Here is an 11,161-nt window from a genome sequence, read left to right as displayed (position 1 = left end):
GATCAACATGTTTTTGTATCTTGGTATCCTTGGTTTGAGTAAGCATTGGTGGATTGATCACATCTTCATGAAGAATAAATGGGGCAACTACATGTAGATTTCAATGCCTATCCACAAGTTATTCACCATCTCTTTCTAGACCTTAGCTTCTCCAGAGATCTTTACCAGCATCAGATATACCAACTGAGAAACATCAAGAAGGCAGAGTGAAGCTATGCTCGGCTTACAATGGGTATTCCAACTTGGGGTTATGGGGCCCATCAACCACTTATACTTTCAGGCCAGTGGAATCTTAAGTGATGTCAGGATTTTTCAAAAAGTGACTTCATCTCTCTCTCTGGCCTCTAGCACCATGTTCAAAAGTATACTTGACAGTTTTAAATAATATAATGCAGATTCCATAAGCACCTCGTCTGAAGGAAGCAGTATAGAATTATGGCCTTTGAACCAAAAAAAAAAAAAAAAATTAAAAGGGGGCAGGAACCTCTGAATTAAGATCAATATTACTATAAACTAAACATTTGCCATAAATTTCCAAATTATATAGCCAAAATATGAAAATCTAGCACACTAAAAATAGTTTGTAGAAATATCAGTTCTAGAAAAACTTTGAAATGCTATTTGAGGAATGAAAAGCAAGAATAGTGATGGGCAGCAAAAAATTTACTTTAAAAATTTCATGAATCAAATCAAGCTGTTCTTACAATTGTATTACCAGTATCAGAAGAAATTATTCACATACTCATTAGCTCAACATAAGAAACTATTGTTTATTACAAAGACTCTCTGCCAGAGATACCTAATTTTGAAAATGGTTATCGTTGTGAGCTATGCATCCAAGAAGCAGAAATATTTTCTGCTGTTTACCAACAAGATAATACCAAGCCAGCAGCTAGCGCAATGATTGCTACTATGATGAAAGTTCAAGAAATATCTATTGATAATTTAATAACTGAACAAATGACTGGATTTCAAAGATGAGGAATAGAAGTGCTATCAGACAAGAACCACAAAGTACTGGGATTCAAAGCAGATATCTGACCTGTTAGGTTTCTATCTGAAATGTCCCCCAAAGCCCATATGTTAAAGGCTTACTCACCAGCTGTCATTATCAGGAAGTGGTAGAAACTTGAAGAAGTGGGACCTCCTGGGGAGGTCTTCCTGTCATTGTGACATGCTCTCGAAGGGGATTCTGGGATCCCCGCACTGCCTCTTCCTCTGTCTCCTTCATGTCCCAGCCAAGAGGTGAATGGCTTTGCTCTGTCTCATACTCCCTGCCATGATGTAGTGCCTTGCCATAGGCACCCCCCTCAAAAAACAAAATAGAGCAGGTCAACCATGGACTGAAATCTTTAAATGTGTGAGTCAAAATAAACCTTTCCTATTTTTAAGTTGATCACCTCAGGTACTTTGTTATAGTAACAGAAAATTGAATTTGTGAGTGTGTTATTTGAGATATACACTAAATATTTGTATACACATAGAGAGAATTGATCATATTGAGATACCCACTCCTACCTTTCATCCCAAAACAGTCTAACACTTCAGTCCCCAAAATATATTATGAAGTGAACAGGGAGTTATTTAAAAGTTGATACTCAATTACCACTCCAACTTGCACCCACCTATAGAGCCTATATAGTCACTGTTACTGTCCTTAACAGGTAGAGGGAGTACTCTTGGCTTGTATTTACAGATGACAGAATTGAAAGTATTTCAAGCCATGTGTGGGAGTACAGACCACAAAATCAATGGAACCCTGCAGAGAGTTCCACAGGCACAGTATGAATGACTTAGTCCTCTCCTAGCCTGGGAGCTACTGTGGGGAATCCTTTTGCTGTCAGCAATACTTCTTGTGTGTTTACTCTTAGGAAATATGAAATCATTTCTCTAGTGTGAGTCACCCCATTTTTGATTACTACATGCTAGCACACACTCCTGTTGCTACCCATAAAATGACAGCCATTTCCTGTTGCCTCTAGTGGTGCTTCACAGCATCCCCGTTGCTTGTGATCAACAGCTTTAGCTCCCCTTCCCACTGTTCTTTAGCATCTGTCTCTGTTGATCCTCTTGACACTCTTATCTCAGCAGTCTTTGGTGGCAATGGGCTTGACTTTGATGCCAGTGGCCTTGCAGAGTAGGAACTCAGTACCGATGACTTCTTCATGTCATTCAAAGTTACACAGTTACTAACAAAATGTACACAAGAGATCCTGAACTAGGGTGTGACTCTCTCTGCAAGTACCATTCTCTGCAAAGTTGGAGGCAATCAAGAGTAAGTATCTGCTTAGAGTTAGTATCTTGGTACTCTGTGCATCAACACCTCTTTTGAAAAAATCTCATGATCTCTGAATTGCATCTAGGTATTGTGAATATCTACTCCTTCTCTAATATGTGTAGACAATATATATTTGGGGTTTATGAACAACACCACGTAGACTTTGCAATCTATAATCACCAACTGATTCTTCTTTCTCTGGAGATGAATCTGCATATCCTGATCATGTGCTTGCCCCCAAGAAGGATGTACTGTTCCCTTAACATAAATTACTTGATGTTAACTACCATGACTTCATCATCACATGCTTTTATACATGTATCAAATCATCACACTATACCCCATAAATTATATAATTAAAAATAAAGATTAATTACAAAGGATAATCTAAGGTTTCAGGAAAAGAGTGCAGAAATTTTACTGACAGATACACAGTGAGGACAAAGAATTTTGTCTACCAGAATTCTGAGAACCTGCTGCCAGAACTAAGAGAAGTTAAAGGAAAATACCAGGGCCTAATTCCTGAAAACAGGAGAGGCAGGGAAAGTCACACATAGGAGAGGTATGGTTTTGGGAAGGGTAGAGTATGAGCAGCAAAGATCTAGGAGGGAATTAAAGAGAGGACAGAAATGAAGTGTGAGGGGGTGGAGAAAACCGGGGTGGGGGGTAGTCCTGGCATTTGTTTCCAAATGTGATATTGGAGAGGGAGAAGATCCAAAGTAGTTTTCAGAACATTTTGAAGATGTATGAAGCACTGCATGAATATCTGTACCCTGTATTTCAAGAAAACTAAAATAAGTGTCCAAGAGTTGTTTGAAGGATCACAGGCAGATGTCAACAAGGCAGTTGGTAATTATTTGCACTTAAATATCCATAATGTAACACAAATTGATTAAAAGAGTCTGTACTTAGCATTGCTTTTGGAATCATTCTTGCTCTCTACTCACACTATGAGAAAAAGAGGTATCACCAACATATTTATTCTTTTCAAGGCAAAGTAGAGAATTATAAATAAGTTCTTCCCTTGGCTTCTCCAGTTAATAGTTCTGTAACCTAGTAGCTTGAAGTATACTTTTTATAATTCATAAAATGTGGTAGATTGATATGAATATCAAATAAGTGACATATATAAATACATCTAGTCCAAAAGTAAAGCACAATTCCAGTGTGAATTTATGAGTGACTATTGTCCATATATTCTTTTAAAAATTGTCCATATATTCTTTTAAAAAATTTTTAAATTTGTTCTGATTTGTTGCACATGACAGTATAATATATTTATACATTTTAATAAATCATACATAAATGGAGTATAATCTCTCATTTTTTCTGATTGTACATATTGTAGGATCACATCAGTCATGCAGTCATACATGTACATGAGGTGATAATGTCTCTCACTCTACCATCATTCCCAACTCCATACCCACTCCTCTTCTTCACTCCTGTCTACCTAAGGTAAAGTAACTCTATTCTCTTCTATTGGCAACCCCCTACCGCCCCCGTTGTGAATTAACATCCACATATCAGAGAAAATGTTCGGTCTTTGGTTCTTTGGGTCTGACTTATTAGCACGATATTCTCCAACTCCATCCATTTACCAGCAAATGTCATAATTTCATTCTTATTTAAAGTTGAGTAATATTCCATTTCATGTGTGTGTGTGTATATATATGTATACACACACACGAAATGGAATATTACTGAACTTTTATTTATATATATATGTATATAAATATATATATATATATATATATATATATATATATCACATTTTCTTTATCCATTCATCTGTTGAAGGGCATCTAGGTTGGTTCCATATTTTAGCTATGGGTGAATTGAGCGCTATAAACATTAATGTGACAGCATTACTATAGTATATTGATTTTAAGTCCTTGGGGTATAAACCAAGGAGTGGGATAAATGGACCAAATGGTGGTTCCATTCCAAGTTTTCTGAGGAATCTCCATACTGCTTTCCATAATGGTTGCACCATTTTGCATTCACACCAGCAATGTATGAGTGTACCTTTTCCCCTACATCTTTGCCAACATTTATTGTTGCTTGTATTGTTGATAATTGCCATTCTGATTGGAGTGAAATGAAATCTTAGAGTAGTTTTGATTTGCTATATTCTTTTTCATTGTGAAACCTAGATTCCTGGAGAGAGATATAAAATAAGACACATATTAATGAATATGAATAAAGGAATATTATTCCATTCTGGACCTTTTTTTCTTCTTCCTTCTAGTATTTCTTTTAGAAGATCATGAAAATCACTTAATATTTTTCCTCCAACTTCCCATCACATTTAGATTCTCTGGGGACAACTCCAAATATAATACAGCCTCTTTCTCTCTTCCTACATGAACCCGAAGCAAATGTACAAGATCCTTTTGTTTGGGGTCTTACGCTAAGAATTACCTGGAAATAAAAACAACGAAGAAAAATAATTCATCTGAAAAGCTGCATCAGGAATGTTTCAGGACATTGGTCCAAAGCTACACAGAAGTGTCTTTGGGGCTGCCCTTCACAATTTCTCATCATCTCCTCCCTACCTTTAAAAGATTGGGGGGAGGGCTGGGGAGATAGCTCAGTCGGTAGAGTGCTTGCCTTGCAAGCACAAGGCCCTGCGTTCGATCCCCAGCACCCAAAAAAAAAAAAAAAAAAAAAGATTGGGGGGGATATTATTATACCATTAGTATTTTATTCCCTGATTTCTGGGCTCAAATCTCCTAAACATCTCAATGAAAGTTCTTCAGTTCTTAAAGAAAAGTATCTAGCTTGAGTGATCTCCTGTTAGCCTTCCTGTTAGCCCTTTCTCCCTATCCAACACCCTGTCTTTAGTGTAGAGCCCTCTTATCATGGAAGATCACTTAAAAATTATTAGGAAAAACCAAGACATCTCAGTACCCTCAGTCGAGAAGATCACTTATAAGTTAAAGAAACTCTTGGCAATACCTGCACTTTAATATCCCCTTGTTTCTCACAGGAAAAATAAAATCATCTTAGGTAATTTCTGACACATACAATTTAGGTTTCCATTTTATTTCAGATAAAAAGGGACATGTTTGAAATGATTTTTACTGCACCCTACATTGCAAAAAAATGAGTATAGCTTTGTTAACTCAAAAAATGACATTCCATAGAAAGTATTTCTTTCGAGAGAGATTCCCATGAAATGTGCATAGTTTTAAAATAGTACTCATTGTTTATTGAACTACTTAAAAGAAATCAAAAGTGATATGCTTATGTTTTCTTAAAGAAGAGCAAAGTTAGTTTTTAATCTATTCATGTTCCCTCTATGAAAGTACGTTCCAACTGAGAAATGGGACAAAACAGGAAATACTTTATGATTTTTTATGTGAAAGAAGGACTATACCCATCATTTCTGTTTAGCTTATAATTTTTCAAGTTTTGCCAGTCTTCCATCCCCTCCTGATGGGACACTTCTTAACTCTCATTATGCACAGTTAAACAAATGAGTATTAACAGAGGAAAAATTACATGAATTATTTAGAAAATCCAGATGCTTCACAAGTACTGTGAAAAGTAGTATTTCAACATTATCCTTATCCTCCTTTGTGTATAAAAAGCCAACATTTATTTATTTTGGGAAAAAGAGAAATATATTCTTATGCAAGTTATTAAAAAAGTTGTATATATATTATTTGTTAGATATATATATCTATATATATCTCTCTATATATTTCTAACAGTGATTTTTTTTCCTAAAATATTGTGCCTCTAAGTGTTAGATGTGTGAGTGTTATTTAAAGACCACTTATTTAATTCATCCATAGTAATTCCTTTCATATAATATAAATCATTTGAACAACAATCATTAAAGTGCTTTTAAACAATGAAGTTCTATAAAAGTAGACCATATTATTATTATTTTTAGAGCTTATTTATATCCTTATACATTGCTTACTATATTTTATGTAACTTTTTATTTCTAAAAATCATTGATAATGTAATAAAATTTCCGAATACCGCTAACTATGATACACACAAGTACTGTGAGAGAACTATTTAGAATTTTTGGAAAACAAAAAGTGAAAGCATTCTCTATTTATGCAAGTTCCTTGTGTGTTATGAATGCAATGTGATCTTGGTATTTGCTTATCAAAGGAATGCACTAAAATACTGCAGAAAAGGCCATGGGGCATGACAAACTCCATTTTATTACTTCTCTTTCCTTTGCCTATTAATTCTACATTCCTCTCTCTTCTGTTGGTCTTATTCATAGACTTTAACAATGAGATGAAAGTCTTCAATCTAGTGTTTAGCAAAAAAAATGGTAGAATTTCAACATGAATGAAGCTTCATTTTATAGGAATCTTGTAGTTAATGGATAATCCACATTTTGATGTTTTCAGATCTTGTTAGGAAAGTCTAACTCAATTAACAGTTTCCAATTTTCTGATGTACTTCTCTTATTGAAGATTAATTCAACAGATATTGATTGAATCCCTGTATATGTTTCTGAGGTGGTTCTTTACAGCATTGTGTTTAGTCTTCTGTGGTGGTTCTTGCATTATCTTCTTGTATTGCTCTACTTAAGACTCAAAGTCCCAATAAAAAGGATCCAGTCAACCAAGTTTAAGTGAACAGCTGTAGCACAATGATAAGAAGAAAATTTTGGGGAAGGAATCTGGAGGAGTTCCTGATTTTCTTACAAGTAAGATAGGAACTGGAATTTATTCCTATAAGATCACTTTTTGCTTTTGTGGAAAAATAAATCTCTAAAAGTATGATGGAGTGTGGTAAGAAAATGGAAATGGATGATGGGTCCTGTAATCAGGAGCCCTATATGAAAGTACATTGCAAGAGAGCACAGCCTTAAAGAAAGTGGGGAGTTCAATTGGCCTAGAAAGATAGTCAAAGTCAATTCAGGGATGAATCAGTTTGTATTACTAATTTTCAGTCATTCACATTCTTATTGTGTATGGAAAAAACAAGTGCAAATTCAACAACCACAGAGGCAGCAGCACTATAAACTACGAGGAGTGCATTCAGTCGGGTAAGTGAAGCCACTCTGGTGCATGAGTCTTGACTCAGGTGTCCAGTTCACTCTATCTTTACCTGAATTCCACTTGGTAATGACTAGCTTCTTGTGAAATACTAACATGAACAACTTTTTACCTTCCTTGAAAGGGAATTGAGACTACTGTGAGTTTGTCACTCTGATGCTCTCGGAGAGAGGTTCAAAGGGAGATACAAAAAAAGTTTGTGAGATGATGATTTTTCCCTAATCATATTTCAATTAATGTTTCAGTTGTGCCCTTTACTTGCCATGTGAACCTGAACAAATATCTTAAATTCTGAGTTAAGTACCACATGTGAATATATAATATTTATACCATTGATTATTTGATACTCATGTATGATATTTAAAATTATCTGTAGAACTAAGAATGCTGAAAACTACATCCTTTACATTAAACTTAAAGAGCGAAATAAATGCATTCTGAAATTAAAACCTCTACAACTTAAGAATTCCATGCCATTTACTAGGGGAAAACCATTTAAACTGTTCCACATAAAATATGTATGCACAAGAAGAATGAAGTTGAAGTTCTGATATCTCCAGGAATAACTGTCACTATTCTTTTAAAACTAAAACTCTTCTTATAAATTTGGATAAATTCTACTTTTACTTTTTCTAGAATGGAGGAAGGAAGGACTGTATAGATGGAGGGGAAGGGTGGGAGGGGAGGGGGGGAAGGGAAAAAATAACAGAATGAATCAAACAACATTACCCTATGTAAATTTATGATTACACAAATGGTATGCCTTTACGCCATGTACAAACAGAGAAACAACAAGTATCCCATTTGTTTACAATAAAAAGAAAAAAAAAATAGAAAGTCTCTTTTAAGTCAATAAAAATGCAGCTAATTTTATACCATCAGTAATATCAGATTACTTAGATTAAAAATCTAGTGAGAACAAATATCATTCTCAGATATCTGCACCAAGGAAACAATGGTATCGATACTCTAAAACAGCAGGTGATGCAGACCATATAAACTTCATGTGTGTTACTGGTTTGGCAAGTCTTGCTTTAAGCACATTTGAACTCTGGTATGTTGTATCTTTGAGGAATTATTAGTGAAAACCAGCTTTGCATAAGTTGGATTAGTAGTTAATCATTTGGTTATGTGGTTTAATTTGAGAAGGCAAATCAGAAATATCTTCCCAGTGTCTATAGATCCTGAAAATCTCACCAAACATATTGAAATACCTGGCTAAGAATTAAAGCCATATCTGAGCAGAACAGGAAGATAAATCACTGATGACCAGAAATAGGTTTGTCTTCCCTCTTCCTCCAACCCCATCTCCCTCGGCTCCTCTCCAGAAAAAAAAAAAAACAAAAAAAAAAAACCAAAAAAAAGCTTCCTTTATTCTTTATGAAATATTCTTATAACTACCCAACTCTCATTTATTCTTATTCTGGAATTGGATCTCCTTTTCTCTCTACTCATTATAATTCTACATCAGCCTTTAAAGTTCAGCTTAAAGCCCATCTTCCATAAAACTTTTATTACTAACTGAAGTTGAAAGGCACTGTCTTTTCTCTAAACTCTTACAAGTGTTGTGGTTTATAGGACTCATTTGGCATGTAATCATTTGGTTTTGTTTTGTGAATCTATTACATGTTTGGCTTTTTAATTGTTCTCTTTTTTTTGTTTGTTTCTTTTCCTCTCCCCACCACCATTTTTCTTGTTCAACTTATTCTTCACTTAGCTCCCAGAAGGATTCTTCTAAATGTCACTTTTCTGCTTGTGTACCTTTGCAGTCCCAAGAAGGCCTAAATTCTATACCTTGACTTATAAAGCCACATGGATCTTCTTTCAAATTACAAAATGCAACAGACTCTTCCCTGCCTTAGGACCTGTGCCAGTACTGAGCAGTCAGTCAGTCTCAGATTTCAGTCTCAGGTTTTCTCCAATTGTCTCTACATGGTTGACTCAGCACCCTTTAATGCTGAACTTATGTATTATCTCCTCCAGCCTCTTGTTCTGACTTCATTACCAAACATGATTCTCTCTGGGTTCTTTATCTTATAGTTTTATTCCTTTTTTTATATATCTGCTGCTATTTTGCATTAATCGTTAAAAATGAACTTTCTGCCATTCTCCATCTTGCTCCCTGTCCTGAAATCTTGTACTATAAACTGTGCTCCCTGTCCTGGGAATTAGAAGTGGGCTTGTCCAATACCAGGGGAGATATAAAAAGAGGGAATAAAGAGTTGAATATTTATTCTCCTAGTTGTACCTTCCAGGTCATCCAACATTGGCTGTTTCCTGTAAAGTAGACATTGCTTATTTCCATTTTACAGGTTAAGAAACTGAAAGAATAGTTGAGATTTACACAATAGACAGTTACTAACTGGTACTGTCAGGATTTAAATTTAAGCATTTTTTTTCTATATCACTCTGCCTCATTTAACAATTGAACAATCACACTTGATCCAACTTTTATTTCTCAGGCCAGTTGAAAGCTTTAGTGTGAGCTTCACTTGTCTTTCTCTCTGCCTCTAAATTCACTGTCTCATTGACTTATGTTCACAACACTGGGTGGAGAAAAAAGTTACCATGGTATTGGTACTATGAATGTTGAACTGTAGAATACTACATAATTTGTTATCCAATGTATAAAAAATCATCTAGATCAATCACAAACAACCAAGGGTTGATGAAATTTTTAAAAAATGAGTATAACAGCCATCTTAAAATATATCCTGAAGACAAATATAATAACACCATAACAGTAACAACTTACTTTCGGAGTTATTTGAATGAAATTTTTAGGTTATGTAAAAAAAATTGCTGAAGATATGTACATATATGACTGCATGACTGATGTGAGCCCACAATATGTACAATCAGAAAAATGATGAATTATACTTCATTTATGTATGAGCTATCAAAATGTATAAATGTATTCTACTGTCATGTGTAACTAATTAGAACAAATAAAAAAATTAATAAAAAATAAAATAAAGATCTTAATAGTAGAGTTATGCATATTATCTACCACATATTGACCAAACTCTAATTGAGAAGATTTTTAAGATCATCATTTGACACACCCTTTTACAGCAGTATTTTTTTTTTTTTTTTTTGCGGTGCTGGGAATTGAACCCAGGGCCTTTTGCTTGTAAGGCAAGCACTCTACCAACTGAGCTATCTCCCCAGCCCTTACAGCAGTATTTATATATTATATTTTATCTAGAAAAAAATGAAGTTTTCTATTTTATTAATTAACAGAAAAAGTGCAAAAACTGGAATGTAAACTCAGGCAGAATGAAAAACCCTTAAAGTTTAAATCTTATAAATCTTATAATCTTGGGTAGAATTATTGTGTAGGTCTTGAAAGTCTGAACCTTCTACATATTTTGCTAAACTATTCTATGTCCAGTACCTCTACTGTTACCTCTAACATGACAAGCTGTATGAAAAGCTTTCCTTCTCTGAAGGACATTCGTGATTTCATTAAACATAGAAAAGGCAAAAAACATGAAAGATGAGAATGAGCTCCAGTGTAAATACAGACAAATATGGCAACAATTGTAATTGAATAGTTATGTAATTGGCTTGAGAAATGAAACCTCTGGAGTTTGTGGGCACAAACACACACACACACACACACACACACACACCTATACACATACACACACACTTTGGATTTATTTATGAAACAGCGTCTTCTAAACACAGAACCTTGCATTGCAGAAAAGGCAATTAAATAGAACAGCATGAGGTTGTCAATCATTTCAACAACTAACAAAAGCATCTACTATCAAAGCAAATAATGTAAATGTGCAAAAAGTTACCTTGCTATCAAAGCACATAATGTAAACATGCAAAGGCA

General features: G+C 34.6%; 1 non-coding gene across 1 annotated transcript; it reads right to left on the bottom strand.

Annotated features, from left to right (window-relative positions):
- Positions 1-10,410: 10,410 nt before the first annotated feature.
- Trnav-uac (transfer RNA valine (anticodon UAC)) lies at positions 10,411-10,484 on the bottom strand. Its single transcript has one exon. It is a non-coding gene; the product is annotated as a tRNA-Val (tRNA).
- Positions 10,485-11,161: the final 677 nt, after the last annotated feature.

The sequence above is a fragment of the Sciurus carolinensis genome, chromosome 6, assembly GCF_902686445.1.
Source record: "Sciurus carolinensis chromosome 6, mSciCar1.2, whole genome shotgun sequence".
In the NCBI taxonomy this organism is placed as follows: domain Eukaryota; kingdom Metazoa; phylum Chordata; class Mammalia; order Rodentia; family Sciuridae; genus Sciurus; species Sciurus carolinensis.
This window is presented reverse-complemented; position numbering and strand designations above follow the sequence as displayed.